Source organism: Bubalus kerabau, chromosome 6 (assembly GCF_029407905.1).
Source record: "Bubalus kerabau isolate K-KA32 ecotype Philippines breed swamp buffalo chromosome 6, PCC_UOA_SB_1v2, whole genome shotgun sequence".
Taxonomy (NCBI): Eukaryota; Metazoa; Chordata; class Mammalia; order Artiodactyla; family Bovidae; genus Bubalus; species Bubalus kerabau.
The window spans coordinates 4575356-4597676 of record NC_073629.1 but is presented as its reverse complement, the minus strand read 5'-3'; the positions used below and the strand labels follow the sequence as shown (position 1 = coordinate 4597676).

At 41.7% G+C, this 22321-nt stretch overlaps 1 long non-coding RNA gene across 1 annotated transcript in view; it reads right to left on the bottom strand.

The window, feature by feature from the left end:
- Positions 1-6308: 6308 nt before the first annotated feature.
- The window catches only part of LOC129655908 (uncharacterized), an 84544-nt gene continuing 68531 nt past the window's right edge, over positions 6309-22321 (bottom strand). Inside the window, exons 3-4 of the long non-coding RNA XR_008716132.1 lie at positions 7907-8162; positions 6309-6744 (exon numbers count right to left, since the gene is read on the bottom strand). This is a non-coding gene — a long non-coding RNA (uncharacterized LOC129655908). The remainder of the gene's footprint in view (positions 6745-7906; positions 8163-22321) is intronic.

Below are 22321 nucleotides of genomic sequence, written 5' to 3'. Positions count from 1 at the left end.
AAGGGAATTAGTCCTGAATATTCATTGGAAGGACTGATGCTGAAGCTGAAGCTCCAGTACTTTGGCCACCTGATGCAAAGAGCTGACTGATTTGAAAAGACCCTGATGCTGGGAAAGATTGAAGGTGAGAGGAGAAGGGGACAACAGAGGATGAGATGGTTGGATGGCATCAGCAACTCAGTGGAAATGAGTTTGAGCAAGTTCAGGGAGTTGGTGATGGACGGGGAAGCCTGGCATGCTGCATACAGTACATGGGGTTGCAAAGAGTCGGACACGGCTGAGCGACTGAACTGACCTGATTCAGATCAAAGCACTGACAATGACCCCAGCCTTGCTCCTTTTTATAACTTCCTCCAAATGAGGGGAGCAATTCATTCAGGGACAGCTGCTTATTGTTTGTAACAAGTTGCCTTGATACTGTATGTCTCTTTGGTTACCTGCCCTTTAAGAATTCCCAAGGACAGTCTTAATTTCAGCTAAAGATCCCCCTCAGCACCTCTTCTCTCCAGGGCTTAACTGCCTTTCATCCAGTAAAGATCTTCCCACTTTAGCACACATCCTTCTTACACCCCCTCTTGTCTCAGATGGGATTCAGGGTCCAGGTTTCTAGCTAGGATGCAAAGAAAGGAGGCTTGGTGAGAGCAAGCAGGAAAGAGAGAGAGCCCGGAGCCTGGAAACGACTCACATCTTGCCCTTGTTACTAATAATCCTCCCAAAATCACCGAATGGTTTCTAGGCATTAAAGTTATCGTTTGCCATAAACCCCTTGTCTGTTTTCTGGAGAGTTTAATATATTGCAGGAAGTTTCACCCATAAAAGGTGATGGCTGCCCTCCTGTGAGTGAGCTGGGCGTCTGTAACTTATGACCTTCATAAATGTGAGTGGGTCTCGCGAGCAAGTCCATCAGTCTTTGGAGTAATTCTGCTTCGTAGTAAAATATTTTACTGTGCACACTCCTGTCAGCATTTGCCTTGGTGGTGTGGAGGCTTCTGTTCCTGCTGCCTCTTGCTCCTTTCTCCTGTTCCATGGTCTATTATCTCACTTCCAGACTCCAATTGGGGACCCTGAGACTCATCTTTGCTTTTTTAGGGCTGCAACTCACTGGACTTGGAGAGTGGCAGAGTGGTTGTAGCATTATTTATCACTGTGACATTCTGGGTGCTTTTTTTCTTACTGAACTGAAGGGAATCTGGTAAGAAAGCGATCACTTTAAGCAGAGACAGTTTTCCGTTATCAAATGGAACTCTGTGCTTGAAGGTGCTTTGCAAGCTGTAGAATCTTCTAGAAGCATGAGAAAGCCTTGTCACCTTGATGGAGAATAGCAGTTAACATGCCGCATTGTAGTCCCAGAGACTCAGATAGGCTTTGTTGAACTATTGCTTTAACACTGGCCCCGAAAGGAATCAAACACTTCCCAGGCATTGTGGAGCAGCAGAAAAAATGCTCCTGTCAGCAAGTTTACGTCTCAGTTCCACCACCTGCTACCTGGGTGACTTCCGGCAAATTACTCACTTTCTCCATGCCTCAGTTCCCAAAGGTGTAAAGTTCCTATGATATCTCCATTGCAATGTTGTTATAAAGAGCAAACTAAATACTTTATAAACAGCAAAAAAAATCTAAAAATGCCAAGTGATCATGTTTTTATGGTAAGGGATAATGGAGGGGTAAAGACTTAAAGGGAATGAAGCCAAGTGGAAAAGAGAGTTAATAAAAAGGATTTAAAAGAAAAAGAAGTAATTGGATATAGTACATGAACTATTCAGCTCTCATAATTGGGTGTTGCATCTAGTGGTAGGCATGGGGTGGCAGTGGGAACCGGGAGCAGTTTGATCATACCCATGGGGGTTGGGCTTGGTGAGGATGGGGTGACGGTTCATCTGCCCAATAACCTGATGTTCCCTGATGTTTTGCATGGCCTGGCCTCGGGGTAGTTCAGCTCACTTTCCACTTGACAAGTGTGTCTTGAATGCCATTGTGTGCCAAGCACTACTGTGGGAGTTTGAGTTGTATCTCTTAGCATATTAAAGATCTCTACCTTAGAGAAGCTTGCAATTTAGAGGTGGAGGTTGTCTGCTACACGTACACAGTGGATAAAGAATTGCTCAAACATGGAATAGAGCCTAGAGGAACAAATGCAGCCCCACGGGCTCTCCAATCCTTCCTGCAGACACTTGGGGGAGGTCTATAAAAACTGAATCTGTGGGTAATTGAACAGAGAGAATTCATCAGACTCCATGGGGCTCTGCGAGTCCATCCTTCCTCCCTTTTTCCTCCCTCCCTCCTTCATTTCCTTCCTTCCTCCCTTCCTGCTGTTGGGCACATCATGTTTGTATCACAGGTCCATACTAGTTTGTCAAATAGACCAATAGGAACAAGTTTATTCAATCATCAGTGACTCATGTGGCCAAATTCAGAATTCAACCTTAAAACCTGCTTGGTAGAATGCTTCAGTTTCTTAAGTTGAGTTTCTGGAACATTTAGGGTGAGAGCAGAGAGATTGAGTAGGGAATAGCATGGAGCAGGGGAAACATGAGAAATATCAAGGTGAGGGGATTGTTCCTGGGGAAAGTTGCATTTTAGAGGCTGTTGTGTGCATGCTTAGTCGCTAAGTCATGTCTCTAAGACCCAAGGATGGTAGTCCATCAGGCTCCTCTGTTCGTGGGATTTTCCAGGCAAAAATACTGGAGTGGGTTGCCATTTCCTACTCCAGGGAATCCTTCTGACCCAGGGATCAAACCTGCGTCTCGAGTCTCTGCCTGCTACCTGCGTCGCCTGCTACCTGTGTGACATCTGGCAAATTACTTACCTTCTTTGTGCCTCAATTTCCAAAGGTATATGGCAATGGCAATGGCACCCCACTCCAGTACTCTTGCCTGGAAAATCCCATGGATGGAGGAGCCTGGAAGGCTGCAGTCCATGGGGTCGCTAAGAGTAGGACACGACTGAGTGACTTTACTTTCACTTATCACTTTCATGCATTGGAGGAGGAAATGGCAACCCACTCCAGTGTTCTTGCCTGGAGAATCTCAGGGACGGGGGAGCCTGGTGGGCTGCCGTCTATGGGGTCGCACAGAGTCGGACACGACTGAAGCGACTCAGCAGCAGCAAAGTTCCTATGTCATCTTCAAGGGCTTCCCAGGTGGTGCTAGTGGTAAACGATCCACTTGCCAATGCAGGAGGCACACGGATTGCAGGTTTGATCCCTGGGTTGGGAAGATGTCATTTTCCTTGCAATGTTGTTGTAAAGAGCAAACTAAATACTTAATAAACAGAAAAAAAAAAAAAACTCTAAAAATGCCAAGTGATCATGTTTTAATGCAAGAGCTGCCTCTTGCCTCACTTTCAGAACTTGTTATTGAGAAGACGATCATATATTCTTTTATTTATGACTTGTCAGAGCAATTACTTATATTGGTCAGCTATGGCTGTGTGAAAGAAAACAAAGTGAAAGTGAAAGTCGCTCAGTCATGTCTGACCCTTTGTGACCCCATGGATTGTATAGTCCATGGAATTCTCCAGGCCAGAATACTGGAATGGGTAGCCTTCTCCAGGGGATCTTCCCAACCAAGGGACTGAACTCAGGTCTCGAACCCAGGTCTCATGCATTGCAGGTGGATTCTTTATCAGCTGAGCCACAAGGGAAGCCCAAGAATAAGAGTAGCCTTTCCTTTCTCCAGGGGATCTTCCTGACCCAGGAATTGAACCAGGGTCTCCTGCATTGCAGGTGGATTCTTTACCAACTGAGCTATGACAACTACCAAATCTCAGCAGTGTGCAACCATAGGCATGGATTTTGTTCATACATCTTCAGGCTTCCTGGGAGGGGCTGATACAGGTTGGGCTCAGCTGGTGGCTCTAAGCCAGTGGTTCCCAGAGCTCCATGTGTCTCCCTGCTCTCTCTCTCTGCTCTCCTTTCAACATTCTGGGAAATTCCTTTAACTAATCTTCAAAAACATTTTTGAAGGCGAATTTCAAATTCAGCCACACCAGTCCTTAATGGTATGAGACTGTTCTTGTTGGTCTGTTTTAGAACACAAAACAGATACAGCAATGATGTACCACTGGGAGGAAGTAGGGGGAGGAAGGAAGGAAAAAGGTAGGGAAAACAGGGAGGGAAGGAGGGAGGTAGGGAAGGAAGACAGACTGGAAATAACCAGCATCATCACCTTAGAACTTAGTAAAAATGCCAGTTATCAGTTCCTACCCCAAACTTAATCAGAATCTCTAGGGGTGGGTCCCAGCAATCTGTGTCTTGATGAGATTTGCACATCATCTTCTCATGACAATGGCAGAGACACAAGAGGGAGAGCAGAAATAGCTGATACCTCTTAAGGCTTACATGAAGCACTGGCAATTGTCTGCCCACATTTTATTGCCAAACCAAGACAGATCACTAGGGTTGTGTGTCCAGGGAAGAGTGAAGAACTGGGGCTAAGAATTTAATCTACTGAAGAACTTAACCAAAATAATTTTGGTATAGTACTTTATGATCTATAACATTCTTTCATTATCTCGTTTAATTCTCATAATAACACTCTGAAGTAGGAAGTGTCTTCATTTAACACATGGAGGAAAGGAGGCTTTTAGATGCTGAGGTCAAAGTCACACAGTTAATATTACCTGGGCCTCTCAACTCCAAATTTGGGATTATTTTAATTGCATTGAACTTCTAGGCCATAGATTCACAAAAGCAGGCTCCCAAATCTCCTTCATGGTCAAAAACATCTTCAATGCACAGTGTGGGAAATACCCTATGGTTGTTATATACTTAGGGAGAATGAGTAACAGAAATACAAGAAAATATTTTCACCCATTATCGGCATTATACTGTGCAGCTAGCTCTAGTTATCAGATTTCAAAGTTCCCATCTTTTTTGCTTCTGTTCCCCCATGGCTTGAGTTCTAAACTTCCATGAGCCTTCTTTTCAATATCCTATGTCCTCTAAATCTGTGCATGCATGTGCACTCAATTGCATCTGACTCTTTGCAACCCCACGGACTCTAGCCTGCCAGGCTCCCCTGTCCATGGGATTTTCCTGGCAAGGATACTGGAGTGGGTTGCCATTTCCTCCTCCAGGGGATCTTCCCGACCCAGGGATCCAACCTACATCTCCTGTGTCTTCTGCATTGCAGGCAGATTCTTTACCACTGCCTCACCAAGAAAGGCCCCTCAAAAGGTGGTGTAACCAAATATCTATAGGAAACCTTCCTTGACACATTTTCTGTTGACTATGATTTTGTTGTGGTAAGGAGCATTGCACAAGGACACAGAAGAAAAAGATTAAGCACGTAGAGCTTTCCTGTTTAGCTAAAGATAGAATCTGAGAAGGGAAATAAGGTTAAGAAGGAAAACAGGAGTACGAAGAAAACGTGGCATAGAGGACATGACGTTTCTTGGAGCTACTACCCTGTCAGATATTTCATCAGCCAACGGGATATTTTAGCAACTACCTCTGATGACTTCACAAATCTAACAAAAAATTTTAATCAAATAAAATCTTGTTGGAAACATTTCAACAACTTAAATCTAAGAGAAAATAATTTTTTAAAGACTCTTATGAGGGTATTGGCTCAGAGAAAGAGATTCATTTGTTACTTCTATATTTATGTGTAAAGGAAGCACCCCCTTCTCTTTCTCCTTCCCTGCTTGGCCTCCAACTTATTCCTCCTCCTCGACTACCTGACAATTTAAGAATTTAAGACCCCTAAGGTACAATAGGAGAAAAATATGAGCCTGACTCCAAGTGTGATCTATAGGGAGCTCTGGCTGCACACCTTAATTATTGCTAACAAAGTAACATTTTAATAGCTTTAGGTTGAAATTGATGAGCCCTCCTGTTCACTGAAACTCTTGCAAAAACATGACATGACATCTTGTAGGAAAAAAAAAAGGACACAGTTGTTAAATAACTCACTATACATAGAATGGTCAGTTTAAAAAAAAGTATATTGTCCTTGTTCAGCAACTTTTTCCAAAGAACTCAAAGTCTATTAGAGCCCATATGTTCATCTAGTGCCTTTCCATCTTTCTATAAATAGTATGCAAATAGCGTTCTCACCTTTTACAGAAGAATAAGCTGAAGAAAGGCATTATGGAGGAACAGAACAAAGTCCTCTAGCAAAAGAAAGGTGAATAGCTAAACAGGAGCTTCAAAATTCCTTGAGGCCAGTGACTTCTCCATCAATTTCCATAATGGTGTTGTAAATAGAAGGTATGCCTGTCATACTAGATGGTTGAGGGGACTTCAGGGAATTAAGGAAAGAGGAATTGGCCTCCATATTCCAAGGCAGATCTGTTGCAGCCTCAGTATTCCATGAAAATGACTACCTCGGGCACTTAGCAGATCTTCAACCCATCATGATGTTTGAAGGATACTCCTGTCCAATGATCCCAATTAATACACATAGTGACTATGATTTCCCAGGACACACCTCATCCCCAACATCTGTAACTTCATCTAGCATCCATGCGGGTGTTTGATCTTGATCAACAGTCCAGGGAAGTTATACCATATCTTCCTTAGACCTCAACTACAGACCTTTTCAGGACAGTGACTATTACTTCAGAGCTCCTCTCGAGAGGCATCCAACATAGTTATTCTCCAGAACCACGGCAGGATTATGAGAACATTGATAGGGTGACTGCAGAGTCGCTGCTTGGAGAAGATGTGCTTCCATTCCCACCCTGCTGTTACAGCACCAGGATGCTGCAAGAACACCTTTCAAGGGTGCGTGACTTTAAAACCTGAGAGTGGAATAGGGGGAAATGAGATGCAGAGACTGTTTTTAGAGAACCATAACAATATCTAATTCTATCCTTCTCCTCTCTGGCTGTCCCCTGACTTCTCAAAGAAATTAGATCTTTTCCATATGAGATAAAATGGGTTCAAAATGTCTTCTTTGAAACCAATTTATATGACAAACTTTTATTCCCTATATCCTTAAGGGTCTTACTTTTCAAAGTCAGGTTTCTGGAACTCCAATCACCCTGTCTCTTTCCTTTTTTTCCCCAAAATGATGAGTTTGAAAGGTATGTCTTAGTTCACTCAGGTTGCTTTAACAAACATATATAGGCTGGGTGGCTTAAAAACAGCCGGAATTCATCCCGGTCTGGAGGCTGGGAATTCCAAGATGAGAATGCTGGCAGAGTCAGGGTCTGGTGATATTCTGCTCCCTGGTACACAAGTGGCACGTTTCACTGTGACCTCACATGGCAGCAGGACAAGGGAGCTCACTGGGGTCTCTTTTATTGGACAGTTAATCCCAATCACAAGGGCTCTGTCCCCAAAGTCCCGCCTTCTTGCACCATCACATCTGGGCATTAGGATTTTAACATACCAATTTTAAGGACATAAGCATTCAGCCCAAATTCTGTTTATAAGGACAAAACCCACTTTGAATGTTTTTCCCTTTTTTCTTGCATTTTTACATCTGAGGTGGTGAGTAAAGAACACCTCACTGCTGGTTGAGACAGAGGGAGGAAGGTGATAGGTTAACACTTGAAGCTCTTTTCCTACTTATTGAATTAACTACTCGTAAGAGGAAAATTTGGGAGAAGGATTGAAGTCAGCACAGAAGGAAAAGGAGAAAGTAAAGAGCTATTAAAACATGCTGAGTCTTTTAGTAGATATTTGTCATATAGCCATATAATCATAAACATAATTCAATAATAAATGGCTTCCTGGTGAACAATATTGAGCTAAAGCTTATTTAGGGAGCCCCAATACACCTGAATCAATTCATAGCATATCAAATTACATGTCACAGTTGGTATGTATAAATAGCAGTGTGTAAATACTAAAGACATTATGTGGTGGCAGATGGGGAGGTCCTGGAATTCATTGCAAGGATTGAAGGTGGGGGGCAGAATAATGTCATTGTAGAGAGATTAAAGAGACATCGGTTACCCTGTTGAGACGAGGGGACTAAAGGATGTAGGGATATCTAATATCATTTGCAGAAGTAGATCTGAAACAGTTAAATGGTTGGCAGAGAAGAGTGATGAGGTCTCCATGACAAGTAACCTTGAAGATGTGTTAGGAGTTTCAGGTGGTAGGGTTGCTAGTTCTTAGCCAATACTGGAGATGACCATCCTCAGATCATCAGTCCGTGTTATCTCAAGGAAGTGTTGCCTCCTAAGGCCAACTATGATTTCTTCAGATTCTGCAAAGAAAAAGTATGTTTTTTTTAAATTGGAGGATAATTGCTTTACAAAACTGTGTTGGTTTCTGTTTACATCAACATGAATCAGTCACAGGTATACATATGTCCCCTCCCTCCTGAACTCCCCTCCCATCTCCCAGCCCATCCCACCCCTCTAGGTTGTCACAGAGCACTGGGTTGAGCTCCCTGTGTCACAGAGCAAATTCCCATTGGCTGTCTAGCTTACGTATGGTAATCTATATGTTTCCATATTATTCCCTCAATTTGGTCTACCCTCTCCCTCCTCTACTGTGTCCACAAGTCTCTTCTCTATGTCTGAGTCTCCACTGCTGCCCTGCAAATGGGTTCTCTGATGTTCACTGCAGCACTTTTTACAATAACCAGGACGTGGAAGCAACCTAGATGTTCATTGACAGATGAATGGATACTGAAATTGTGGTATATATATGCAATGGAATATTACTCAGCTATAAAAAAGAACACATTTGAGTCAGTCCTAAAGAGTTGGATGAACCTAGAGCCTATTACACAGAGTGAAGTAAGTCAGAACGAGAAAGACAAGTATTGTATATTAATGCATGTGTATGGAATCTAAAAAAATATTTTAAAATAATTTCTGAATAAATAAATTAAACTTTGAAGGAAGAAATTGGTTGGTATCAAGATTCAAACCACTCTAAAAAAAGACAATGAATCACACAAGATGAGAGGTTTTAATATGTAAATATGCAAAATAAATTAATATAGTTTTAAAACAAGCCAATCTTACTTAAAATTAAAAACAATAGATTTTGTTGTACCTGAGTTCCCCAAAAAACCAGAGCCCGAGGTAAAAGCCAAGATTAGAAGTGCAATCCCAGGGAAGCCAAAGTGAGGGTAAATGAGAGGAAAGAGGCAGGGAAGAAGACAATTTAAGGGTATGTTTCCAAGCGATCCTGCTCTTAGTGTTGAGTGCAACTGAATACTGACCTCTCAGGACCATTCCTGAGGCACCACATGAACACTTGCTTCTCAGGTTTCTTCATCCAGGTGGAATAATGGGGAAGGATCCCTCTTTTAGCCTCCTTATCCCATTAGTCAAAAGTTCATCTTACTGGGGTATTACCTCCCCTGTTCTTCTTAGACTTATGCATCAGCAGGAACAGAGATGTCCCTAGGCAGGCAAAAGGGAGAGGCATAGAGCAGTGTGGGCATGAACTAGCATGAGAAGTGTGCTTCGACTTTTAGGGCATGAAGTCAGTGTGGCCACTGCCACTGCCACAGCCAAGCATCCCAGAGATGAACAAGACAGAGAGACTCTGACAGGCACATAAAGGTAACTGTTTGTCTTATCTGTTTGGGCTGCTAATGGATGTACCATAGACTGGGTGGCTTAAACAGCAAATGTTTATTATCACAGTCTCAGACACTGGGAAGTTCAATGTCAAGATGCCAGCAGATTTGGTGTCTGGTGAAAGCCTGTTTGCAGGTGTGTAAATGGCTGCCTTCTCACCATGACCACATGTGACAGAAGTGGCAAGGGAGGTATCTGAGTACACTAATCTCATTCATGAGGGCTCCACCCTCATGACCTAATCACCCCCCAAAGGCTTCATCTCATAATACAAATTGGGAGTTAAATACTTCAACATATAAAGTTTGGGAAGACACAAACATTGAGCCCATGATACTGTTACAATCTTTTAAATAAAGATTTACCTTCACATTTCCTCAAATAAGAAAAGAGGATGTCTATTAGTGTGGGTACCTAACAAAAACAGGTAGTTTTATCCAAGAATTCTTAACAATAATTAAGGAATACTTGGGTTAAATGTGTTTCACTGTCCAGATGAGTTGGGAAAAGAGATCTTCTTGATCTGTTCAGTATTAGCTTTCTTGAAATCAGAGAGAATATTAAGAAAGATGTCTTGAGAGAAGTCAATAATTTCCTAATAATTAATAGTAATAGCTAATATACTGAGAGGTTAGGCATTACATTACCTTCAGGTTCAAACACCATAGCCTCTGGACAACAATCACACTGCTAGAGTTGTGATAAAAGTTGATAAAAGGTAAAGTCCACCTTGACCTAAATCTGGTAATAAAAGCAATTCCATCCACCAACCACACGTTCCTAATAACATCTTAGTGTCTAAAGGGCATCTTGGCTGAATTAGAAAAAGTTCGTTTCTTCAGGAAAGTAGAGGCGCCAGCCTGCCTTAGTCTCCTAAGCCTATGATTTTGCACAGTGATAGCAGAGGTGGCGTTGAGGCGAACAAGTTTCAAGAGGTTGAAAGAAAGCACAGAAAACTCTCACTGTGAGCCAGATAGAGCCCCAGTCCAGAGAACTTCCCAAAACAAATTTTGTTGCCTGCCTTTAATGTATTTTTTCATGATCCACAGATGTCCTTTCCCATAAATTCTGAAGTATCTGCACGTCCCAAGGTGAGCTGGTATCTTCTTTTTATTACTGGCAGTTTGCAAGTGAGGATCTGACATTAAAAAAAAATATGGCACTCACTTTTGAGAGTGTGACCCACTTTTCCAAGTCTTTGCTAATCTTCTTCCAAATTTCCTTCCCTCTTTTTACATTTGTGCTTCTGGTTAGCTCACAGGTGGGCTCTGGAGACCCTTCCGGATCTTTGGACGTCTTGCTCTATTGGAAAAGGATGCATTTTCTCTGCAGATTGTCTCATAGAGACACTGCATCTGTCTAAAACTAAAAGAGCCTCCAGAGAACTGACTTTAGCTGTTTGCCAACTAACCCATTTTGCATGCTTCCTGGGGAGAAACAATACGCCACATCTCTACAGGAGGAAGCAGGAGAGATATTGGTTCTGTGTAAATATCTCAAAGGAAATTTATGATGCAGATGGGAAATTTAAACCCCTTTAAAATAACTGCTGCTTTGTGAACAGAGAGAGCAAAATTTTAGCACCTCATTTCTGTGCCTTCCCTCATCCCCTTCCTGAGGGAGAGTGGCCTTAATCCAGTGGTCTCTCCATCTCTTCATCCTCAATGACTTTTGCTGTGGAAAATTCTGATAGACCGTCAGTTCCACTAACTCAAGCAGATTTGTGTGCCTTTAGATGGACACATGGAGAAGGAAATGGCAACCCACTCCAGTATTCTTGCCTGGAGAATCCCAGGGACAGAGGAGCCTGGTGGACTGCCGTCTATGGGGTCACACAGAGTCGGATACGACTGAAGCGACTTAGCAGCAGCATCAGCAGCAGATGGACACAAACACACTGTGTGTCTTACAGAGACTATCAGTTCTCTACCACCCTGCCTCTTCTCATTCTTCTTTCTGAAGGAGCCCCTCTGTCTTTGGAGCTAGCGATGTACCAGCTAAAAGGCGTTTTCAGTACTCTCTGAGTGACTGATCTGATTTGATCTGACCAGGTAAAAGTGGACTTGATTCTGGCCAATGAGATGTCAATAGGGGTTGTTCAGAGGAATTTCTATGAGTACCAGAAATGAGAGAGCGCCTGAGAGCTCCTTTCTACCCTTCTGTCTTTCTTCACTCTTTTGACCTCAAACCTGAATGTGAAGACTGGAGCTTCAGCAGCCAGATTGCACCATGAGGCAATCACGTGGGAGGATTTTTGAGCCAAGTGTGGCAAAGAATAAAGATGAGGCATTCTAGTCTTTGATAACTGAAGAACTGTCATATCAGGCCCGAATTGCCTGCCTCTAAACAGTTTATCCAAGAAATAAAGTTCTATTTTATTTTAGTAAAGGTTATTTTGTTTGTCTATTCTGTGTAGCAATAATTAACACAAACAGATACATGACCTCTGCAAGGAGAATGTGCCAGCGGTGCTTTCTCCTAACAGATGGATTCAGGTGTCTGTCACCATGGATGTGTTACTGCACTGTGGTGAGAAATGACAGAAGCCAACTAGAGCTAGCTTGTACAGGAAACGGGACTTTATTATGAGGTCTAGATGTGTCTCACAGAACCCAGGACCACAGAGCCTCTGGGAAATGCTGGACCCAGGAACTAGAGAGCTATCTGGCGTTTCTCTGTGTCTTTTTCCTGTTCTTTTCTGGGCATCTGCTTCTTTTCTCTGAATTTCTGCAGGCCACCCTCCTCTGCTTCTGTGGACCACACAGTCAATAGAATGATAGTTATATTGTTTTTTTATCCACACAATCAAATGTAATAAGCAATAACAACAAATAGTTTATAAGTGCATATAAAAATATTGATGAATCCCACAGATGTAATATTGAGAGCAAAAAGGCCAGACCAAAAAAAAAAAAAAAAAAAAAAGAATATATGTAGCATGATGCCAGTCATGTAAAGTACAATGGAAACATTCCTTCTCCTGTTGAAGCCAGGAGAATGGTTGCACTTGGGGTAAGGTAGTAACTGGAAAGAAACAGAATATTTCTGAGGTGCTAAGCTAGGAATGTCCTGTTTGTCCATCTGGTGCTGACTAAATGATATATTTAATTTATCAAAATTCTTTTATTTCTGTCTTATGTACACTTTTCTATTTATCATGGAAGATTAAAACCTGGTCAAATGAAATCTAAAAAAACACATACGTTTAAAATGGTAACTACTGCTTGTCCACACGTAGATTCTAATTCTTTATTAATACATTCTATATTAACTTCTAATTATTTAACCTATCAGAAATCATTTTTCAAAGAACAGAAATGAATAAATAAATGCATAAGAATATATTTTATTAACTGCAAAACATATTTGCAAATGACATTCTACTTATTAAGTCACAATTATTAAATTTAATTTTATTTACTAAAAAACAAGTATTGGGTCATGTGTGGTCCACGTATATAAGGAGACATTGGAAAATTGACAAGTTTATTTCCAGTGGCTCCCCCGGTTCACCCCCTCTTCAAACTCTCCATCCTGAGGCCAGGGTCCCAGAGGCTTTTCCCCATGCTTCCCTCTTACCCAGCTCCTCAGCCCAGTTAGCAAGCATTTGTCCTGTGTCCATCCTCTCAAAGCTCTGCTCTTGGCTAGAACTAACCACATAAACAAACCTCAGCCGGTGAGTTAAGAACTGATTATGACCAGATACTTTATTTGTCCCAGAATAAAATTTTGATCTTTTTGTCTTCAACTATAGAAATAAAATGGCAACCAGCTCCCATATCCTTGCCTGGGCAATCCCTTGGACAGAGATGTCTAGTGGGCTGCAGTCCATGAGGTCACAAAGAGTGGCACGTGGGCACCAGCGACTAACACTTCCACAGAAATCAAACACAAGAGAATGGCAGAGCTTTGGCTGGTCACTAGGAGGCATGCTTTTGGAAAGGAAGTTATTTATGATGCTTTCTTCACACCTAGACAACTCACCAGTCACATGCCTGTCCTGACCAGTTTGTGACTTCTCCAGAGTTTTCTTCACAATTAAGAAAAACAATTCTAGATTTTTTTTAATGACAAACATAACTTCTAAATCTACTTGTTTCTTCCTTCAGGGCCCCCTCTTGAAATGGACCCGATTTAATAAACTGGGAGATTCTATTTGGTTTAAGCATTCAACTTCTGCAGCTCAGAAATTGAGGGAAGGACTGGTTTTCATCAACTTCTCCACCACTATCCAAATGGCAGCAAGATGTATTCTGACCAGTTCCCATTTAACGTTTCTGAGTAATCAACACAGCAGACAGACCAAGGAGTGTTTATTAGCACTTTGTTCTTCTCAGAGGCAGAGGGCTGAATAAATGCCCTTTTCCCTTTGGAAAAAATTTTACTAGTAACCATAGCAATAATAATTCCATCTCCAAGTAAAAATTATTATTGTTATCTTTGTTGGCAGTCCCGGTTTCTTTCCTGTCACAGGGAGACAGAAGGCAGACGCTGTCTTGAAGTCTATAAAAGGCTCACCTAAGCAGGACCAGGAGCAGCTGTTTTCTCTCTCAGCTGCGAACAGAACCGGAGAGGAATGGCTTAACCATCAAACGAGGGGCTTAAGCTAGATGTGAGGAAGTGCATCCTGGCCGCATGCAGGACAGCTTGTCACGGGGGTTTACAGATTCCTCTTCTTTAGAAGCCTTTAAAAATAGCTTAGATGATCAGTGCCTGTGTCCACAGCACATTTACTCTGTTCTTGTGGGTCTAGCTGTGCCTTTACATAGACTATGAAAGCAGAGGCAACCAGGCTTCTTCATTACCATCCACTGGCACCAGACATAAAACACAGGCTTGTAAATGCAGATAAATGGGTATCGTGTGGATAAAATGATTTGGCCATGATCAGTTATAGGCCACTGGTTTGGGGCTAAATACTGGCCCCATGGTTGTTTTCCTATAGTCATGCCTACAAACAAGATTTGGCCAGATGCACACCATTTGGTCAAAAGACTCTTTGAAGAATTACTGAGTCCAACTCCCTTCTTCTGGATTGTTAACTTCGTCTACTTGATGATTCTACACAGTCTTTGGAATAAGAAGGAAATGTTCTCTCAAGTGGGAGTTGCGTACTGTGTTTCAGGAATTACTCAACTGTACTTGGAGAAAACAGTTTATAGGAAGAACTTAAACCAGAGTGAAATCCAAGCATCCCCCTTCCAGTCCAACTGATGCTCTCTCATCGAAGAAATGTGCTAACCTTTGGAAAAGTACTTTCATTTAAAAAGTAATGGTCAAAACCTCACACATTTTTTTCAGCTACAATATTTTACCTCAGAGTTGACATTTATATGCCAGCAACTCATTTGTTACAAATTCTAATTGCAGAGCAACAATGCAAAAAAGGCAATGCAAAAGCCAAAAAAACAAAAAGAAGAAGGGGGCTCTCAGAAACCCTTTGAGATCTCATCTAATTAAAAATGCAAATTAAGAAAGAAACCTCAAGTCAATACGTCCTCTTCAGTCTTTTCAAAGGCTCCAATTACCAGTGAATCATTGAGAAAGGGGCTGCCTTTAATTTTAAGTCAAATTTCTCAACAATAGTCCATTGGCAGGAAATTAAAGTGACTACCAGCTCAGTGGTACAATTAACACTTCGACATTTGTCATCCAAACTTTACTCATTCTTGTGCTGTTTCTCTAGCAAGTACTAATGCAGACAATTTTCACTGAGTTTTTCTGAGATCCCAAGAACATTTTGTTTTCCAGTGATAAGCAATACTACACTGAACTAACCCACCCCTTCCTGTGGAATCATATTGAGGAACATTCCAGAAAAGGGAAAAAAAAGTTCTTTCTTGATAGAATCTCTTTTCTAACAATACTTCTAAAGGCGAGATAGAAAAGTGCTAAAGAACAAAGGTCTTCAGACAGGAGATGTGAATTCCTTGAAGGTCTTTTGCTAGGTCATCTGTTAATATGGACACATGTTATGTCAAGTTCTTCACTGTGGTCTTGTTCTCAAGGATTAATTCAGGATTTTTGCTTTATACTTTTTATTTTAATAAATATCATGAGTTATGGAATAGAATTTTTAAGTCTAAGAAATGGAAGAGAAATATAAGGGATTAGGTAGGACAACCTCTTCAGTCTGGAGCTCACCCAGTATAAATTGAATACCTGTGTCAGTCAGGATTCAACCAGGAGATAGAAACCACACAATAACTTGAAAAAAGAAAATAATTCTGAGGAATTATTAATTACATCAGGGCACTGGCTAGCCAGAAGCAAAGAGGTCTCCCAACAATGTAAGATGCAGATGGAAGGAATAGCAACCACCACTAGGCTGATATAGCATGCCAAAGAAAGATGCCTTTCTCACTGCTCCCAGAGCTGAGATCCAGAGAGGGTACTGGAAAACGAAGAATTCACTGAAGTGCCAAGCAGGTAGACCATGCTAGGAATCTGTCCCCTAGAATGCCAGTGGAAGCTGTTAATAGGGAGCTCCTACACGTTGGAACTTGCTGAAAAATCCCAGAAACAATCATCCAGGAAAGTTTATGATGCAGAGGTGCCTCGCCAGTGTGCCTCTTTACAGAGATGACTGAGGAGGTACTGGGGTAAGACACGACTAGGGATGCTGCAGAGGCTGGGTGCTGAAGACGTCTTTGGCTGTAGGAGCCAGGCTCAGAGAAATCTGTCCATGTCGCAGGAGTCAGGCACTGGATGAGCTGCTGCCTGTGCTACAGGCGCTGGGCACATGGAGAGTCACGCACAGTGCAGGAGCTGGGCACTGGGAAAGCCGTTCATACTGCTGGCAAAGCTGTGCATGCTTCAGGAACCCAGCCCTGGAGAAGACACTTGCCCTGCAGAAGTCAGGCACCAAGAAAGCTGCATTTGGTGCAAGACATTGACAAGAAAGCATGAAGAACTAGGAAGGAAAGTTTTCTCCTCTACTAATGTCTTTCTGGAGTCTTCTACCAGCAAAACTTTTCCTGTGTTAGACGATGAATAAATATTTAAAGGGCAGACAATGAACTTTGGATTTGGAGCTGCAATGATAGAGCCAAATTGAGAATGGAACTAAATTGAGATGAGGGTTAAGGCAATGGCATGGGTTCCTGGAAATAAGAGACCAGGAAAATTAAGTTCTAAGGCAATGGGTTGAAACTGGAGGCAGGAATACACCAAAACAGAACAAATAGACTCTAAGTAGAGGTCACTATTTCCCCTTGATGAACAGCACGACCAGTGGTGGCAAGGTGACTGTGGCCATGCTCACATGGCTAAAGAAGCTGGCTAGAACTATGTTCTGGCTCAGACAGGTTAAGACTGTCTTGGCCAAATTAGGACTAGAACCTATCTCCCTTGACTCCCATTTCTGTGCTCTGTCTACACTTGTCACCGCTATTCATGAATTCCACATTTGGGCAGCAATAGACAAAAGGGAATGAAAGAGCTGGACCACGGAGCCTCATGCCCATTAAAGTAATCAGGGAACATAAAAGTGGAAGGCATTGATTGTTCAGTTTGGGTTAAATTCTTGATACATTTAAAGCACTTCCCTTGTCCTCCATGAACCTTCTTGAGTAGGTGTGTGATAAACATTGGAGAACCCTGTTCACAGACAGAATCTCACATTGTCATTGTTGTTAGTTAAGGCCTTCTAATCAGAGATACTCAGCTTTCACTGAGCATTGGAATCATTTGGAAAACTTAAAGACTGATACCTGATGCTATTTAATAACAATAATAAGAGTCTGTAGAGGTGGGCCCTGTGCATCAGTATATTTGCAAATTCCACAAGTGATTCTAATTCAAACCCAGGATTGAGTATCACTGTCATATCCTGTGGATAGTATAATGATATCAAAAAAGACAGAAAGAAATGTAAACCTCTCTTTCTCTGGGATTCACCATCCTATGGGATTCTTTTCTCTTCTGACTGCACCGGGTCTTAATTACGGCACAAAGGCTCTGTTGTTCTTGTTGCAGCACGAGGAGTCCACGGGCCCAGTATCTGTGGTGTGCAGTCTTAGTTACCCCATGGCATGTGGGGTCTCAGTTTTCTGATCAGAGATTGAACCCAGGCCCCCTGCATTGGAAGGTGGATTTTTAACCACTGGACCCCCAGGGAAGTCCCCACTCCTACAGGATTCTGAGAACAGCTTCTTTTACAGAGCAATTGCCCTCTGAGCTGTATTGCATGGTGCCATCCCAGCAAAGATTTTGAACTCAAAGCTAGTCAACAGGTTTAGTGACTCTGCAGAAACATACCAAACTGATATAAAGGCTTCTAAAGCTATACTGCTTGCCAAGAACCAACAAGACACAAAAGACTGGCATTCCTTTGTTGGAAAGGGAAACTTGTTATAATTCTGAGGCTGATCCACTCGTTGGCCTTAAGTAAACGAGGTGTGCTCCCGACAACTACCTAAGGGTAAGATTTTAACTAGGAAATCCTAATCTTCAGTGGCATATGTGATGGGGAAAAGCAATGAAACATCCTTCTGCTTGGTGATGGGTGAAGCCCTAAAGACTCAATCTGGTCTTGATGAACATCCAAGAATCTGGATGCGCACACCCTGTGGAGGCAGGGGTTTCTGCCAATGATGCTGGTAAGGAAGTCTGTGGTTTCTCGCAGTGTCAGATTTGTTCAGTTTGGGTATAAACAAATACCATAATTTCTGCCCTGGGGTATAAACAAGCAGGTTTCTCTCTCGTATCCAGATGCCATTACTATCTTTTAAACTACTTGTGTATCTAACTAAAAACAAAATTTTATTTAACCTTCAGTTTTCTCTATGTTATATCATTCCATGTTATTTAAAGGGGGTTCCTTTAATTTTCTGAAAGAAAAAAATAAAATTCATGTTTTGAACAAGGTAAAATTTTTTAAACAGTTATTATGAAAACTTTTAATTCTAATTACAGAATAATTGTATGCATTATCCAACTTTAACAATTATTATTAATCTTATTTTAACTGTCCATTTGCTCACTAGCCCAGCCCTGGGCTATGAAGCAAATTCCAGACATCATATCATGTATTCCAATAAGATACATGAACTCAAAAAGTAACATGTAATAATATTTTCATAGCTAAAATATTGATAATTACTTAATACCATCTAATAACTAGTGTTCCAACTTTTAGCTTTTATCAATTTTATATCAACTGTATCAATCTCTTACATTTCATTTACATCAAGGTCTGAAGAAGGTGTATACCCTGCACTCAGCTGAAATGCCTCAAGTTTCTTTCAAACTATGAATTCACTTTGATCTGGTTTTCCCTCTTATCATTTATTTGATTAAGAACCTGGGTAGCTCACCCTGCAGGGCTTCCCTCAGGCCATATTTTGCCTATTGCATCTCCATGGTAACCTTTAACATGTTCTCCTGTCCTCTGGGTTTCCCGTGATTCACTTGTGGACTATGTTAAGCTCAAGATCCAAGAAAAGCCAAATGGCACTAACTACTTCTAACAAAATAGAATTAATGTTCCATTTTATAATCAGAGTTTCAGAAAGCCAGCCTTAGTTTGGAAGCCTAGTGCTTTGTCTAATTCAGCTTTTCTTTTGAACTATCACCATGCCAAGCTACCAAATCATCGGAGCGACATGGCTAAGAGTCTGTATTCAGAAGTCAAGGTTCTTGAGTTTATATACTGACCCTGTTCCTCACTGACTGTGATTTTAGGTAAGTTACTTTGTGCCTCAATTTCCTTGTACCCACATAGAAACATGTATGATACTAGCCCTGGGGTATAAGCAAGCAGGTATACATGGAAGATACTAATAACATGTCTCTCACAGGATTGTGAGGATTCAATGAGGTTTTACAAGTGTAAATCACTCAGAACTGTGTCAGCCATGCTAAATGCCATATAAATGTCTTTTAAATTAAAAATTAATATCTAAAGTACTAGACTCAAATAGGTAATGAATGTGAAAACTATCATCAGATGTATCTCTCTAAGCTGAGGAACAAATAAAAACTGGACTCAGAAACAACTGGCTCAGCAGTAGACACAGAAGCTCCCTCGGGTCTCTAAGTTGGTACGCTTTTGACCTAGCAGGAGATGGTTTGTATTCTGCCTGCCTACTAATGATGATGAAAGAGACTGATTCCCTGCACAGAATAACCGTAAAACGTCTATGGCCTGGATTAAGCCCCCAGGTTGAGAGGCCATAATCAAAGCAATTTCTGAGAGCTCCATTAATAAGCTTTTCTAGAAGCTGCCAAAGTCCAGCTACAGTAATTATCCAGTTAGTTTGCTGAATCAGCTAGTGTAAGCTTCCCCAGTTCTGCTGCTAATTAGGCTCTAGCCTCTCATCTCATTAATAAGCTTCCAGTTCATTTGCATGTGAGGAAAAATTGTGGGTATAGGGGAGTTTAATAGAAACCCAAATCACCTTCAACATGTGTCTTTTTTTATTAAAATATTTAACCTTTTATTATGACTCAGAAACATCTGTCGGTATTACACTGTATGAAAAGACATGATGAATTCAGCATTTGCAGAGCGTTCCATGGCCCCTCCTCCTCACACCTGGCCTGTTCCCAATCAAGTAGCAGGAAGAAAAGACAAATGAATATGATTAACTCAGTGTTAGAAATTTGCACTTAGAAGAAACTATCTGCTTCCATATCTTCCTTCTACAAATTAGGAAACCAGGGTCCCCTAAACTTGCCCAGGGATGTGCAGAGCAGGGACCAGAGCTCAGGCCATGTTTCCTCTGACTCAGTTCTTGTTACTCACACTGCATACCAGGCCTATAAAACATCTGAGGGTATTCAGCTCAGTTCAGTGCAGTCGCTCAGTCATGTCCAACTCTTGGCGACCCATGGACTGCAGCACGCCAGGCCTCCCTGTCCATCACCAACTCCTGGAGTTTACTCAAACTCATGTCCATTGAGTTGGTGATGCCATCCAACTATCTCATCCTCTGTTGTCCCCTTATCCTCCCGCCTTCAATCTTTCCCAGCATCAGGGTCTTTTCAAATGAGTCAATTCTTTGCATCAGGTGGCCAAAGTATTGGAGTTTCAGCTTCAGCATCAGTCCTTCCAATGAATATTCAGGACTGATCTCCTTTAGTATGGACTGGTTGGATCTTCTTGTAGTCCAAGGGACTCTCAAGAGTCTTCTCCAACACCACAGTTCAAAAGCATCAATTCTGTGCTCAGCTTTCCAGCTTTCTTTATAGTCCAACTCTCACATCCATACATGACCACTGGAAAAACCATAGCCTTGACTAGACGGACCTTTGTTGGCAAAGTAATATCTCTGCTTTTTAATATGCTGTCTATGTTGGTCATAACTTTTCTTCCAAGAAGTAAGCATTTTTTTAATTTCATGGCTGCAATTATCATCTGCAGTGATTTTGGAGCCCCCTCAAAATAAAGTATGTCACTGTTTCCACTGTTTCCCCATCTATTTCCCATGAAGTGACAGGACTGGATGCCATGATCTTAGTTTTCTGAATGTTGAGCTTTAAGCCAAATTTTTCACGCTCATCTTTCACTTTCATCAAGAGGCTCTTTCTGCCTTAAGGGTGGTGTCATCTACATATTTGAGGTTATTGATATTTCTCCCGGCAATCTTGATTCCAGCTGTGCTTCGTCTAGCCCAGCATTTCTCATGATGTAATCTGCATATAAGTTAAATAAGCAGGGTGACAATATACAGCCTTGACAGACTCCTTTTCCTATTTAGAACCAGTCTGTTGTTCCATGTCCAGTTCTAACCGTTGCTTCCTGATCTGCATACAGATATCTCAAGAGGCAGGTCAGGGGGATTGGTATTCCCATCTCTTTCAGAATTTTCCACAGTTGATTGTGATCCACACAGTCAAAGGCTTTGGCATAGTCAATAAATCAGAAATAGATGTTTTTCTGGAACTCTCTTGCTTTTTCCGTGATCCAGTGGATGTTGGCAATTTGATCTCTGGTTCCTCTGCCTTTTCTAAAACCAGCTTGAACATCTGGAAGCTCAGGTCTCATGTACTGTTGAAGCCTGGCTTGGAGAATTTTGAGCATTACTTCACTAGTGTGTGAGATGAGTACAATTGTGCAGTAGTTTGAGCATTCTTTGGCATTGCCTTTCTTTGGGATTGGAATGAAAACTGACCTTTTCCAGTCCTGTGGCCACTGCTGAGTTTTCCAAATCTGCTGGCATATTGAGTGCAGCACTTTCACAGCATCATCTTTCAGGATTTGGAATAGCTCAACTGGAATTCCATCACCTCCACTAGCTTTGTTCGTAGTGATGCTTCCTAAGGCCCACTTGACTTTGCTTTCTAGGATGTCTGGCTCTAGGTGAGTGATCACACCATCGTGATTATCTGGGTTGTGTCTGATGATATTAGCTCACAAATAATAGCAGCCCGTTTCCTGATATGGACTAACTTCTCTACATTTGCATCTGTCTTTGAGAAAGTATATAATCATTATCCTTTCAATCCATGGCCAAAATCTATTGATTTTATCTCAGCAGATAAACAGGCAGAATTTTGACCCCCATGGCCTTTGCCCTTTAATGGCATGCCCATGGTTATGTTATAGTGTGTGGCAAAGTGGAGATGGCGAATATGATTAAGGATGTTAACCAGTCGACCTCAAGATAGAGAGATTATCTGTATATTCTAGGCAGGTCTAATGTAATCACATGAACCCTGAAAAGCAGAAAAGAAATCAGAAGAGGAAAATCAGAAACAGCAGAAGGGCACGGAGGAGATTACAACCACGGAGAATTTGATGCACCCTCAGTGGCTTGACAGTAAAAGAGGTCATGTTTCAGGGAAATGGAGACTGAAGTCCTACAACCTCAAAGAACTAAAT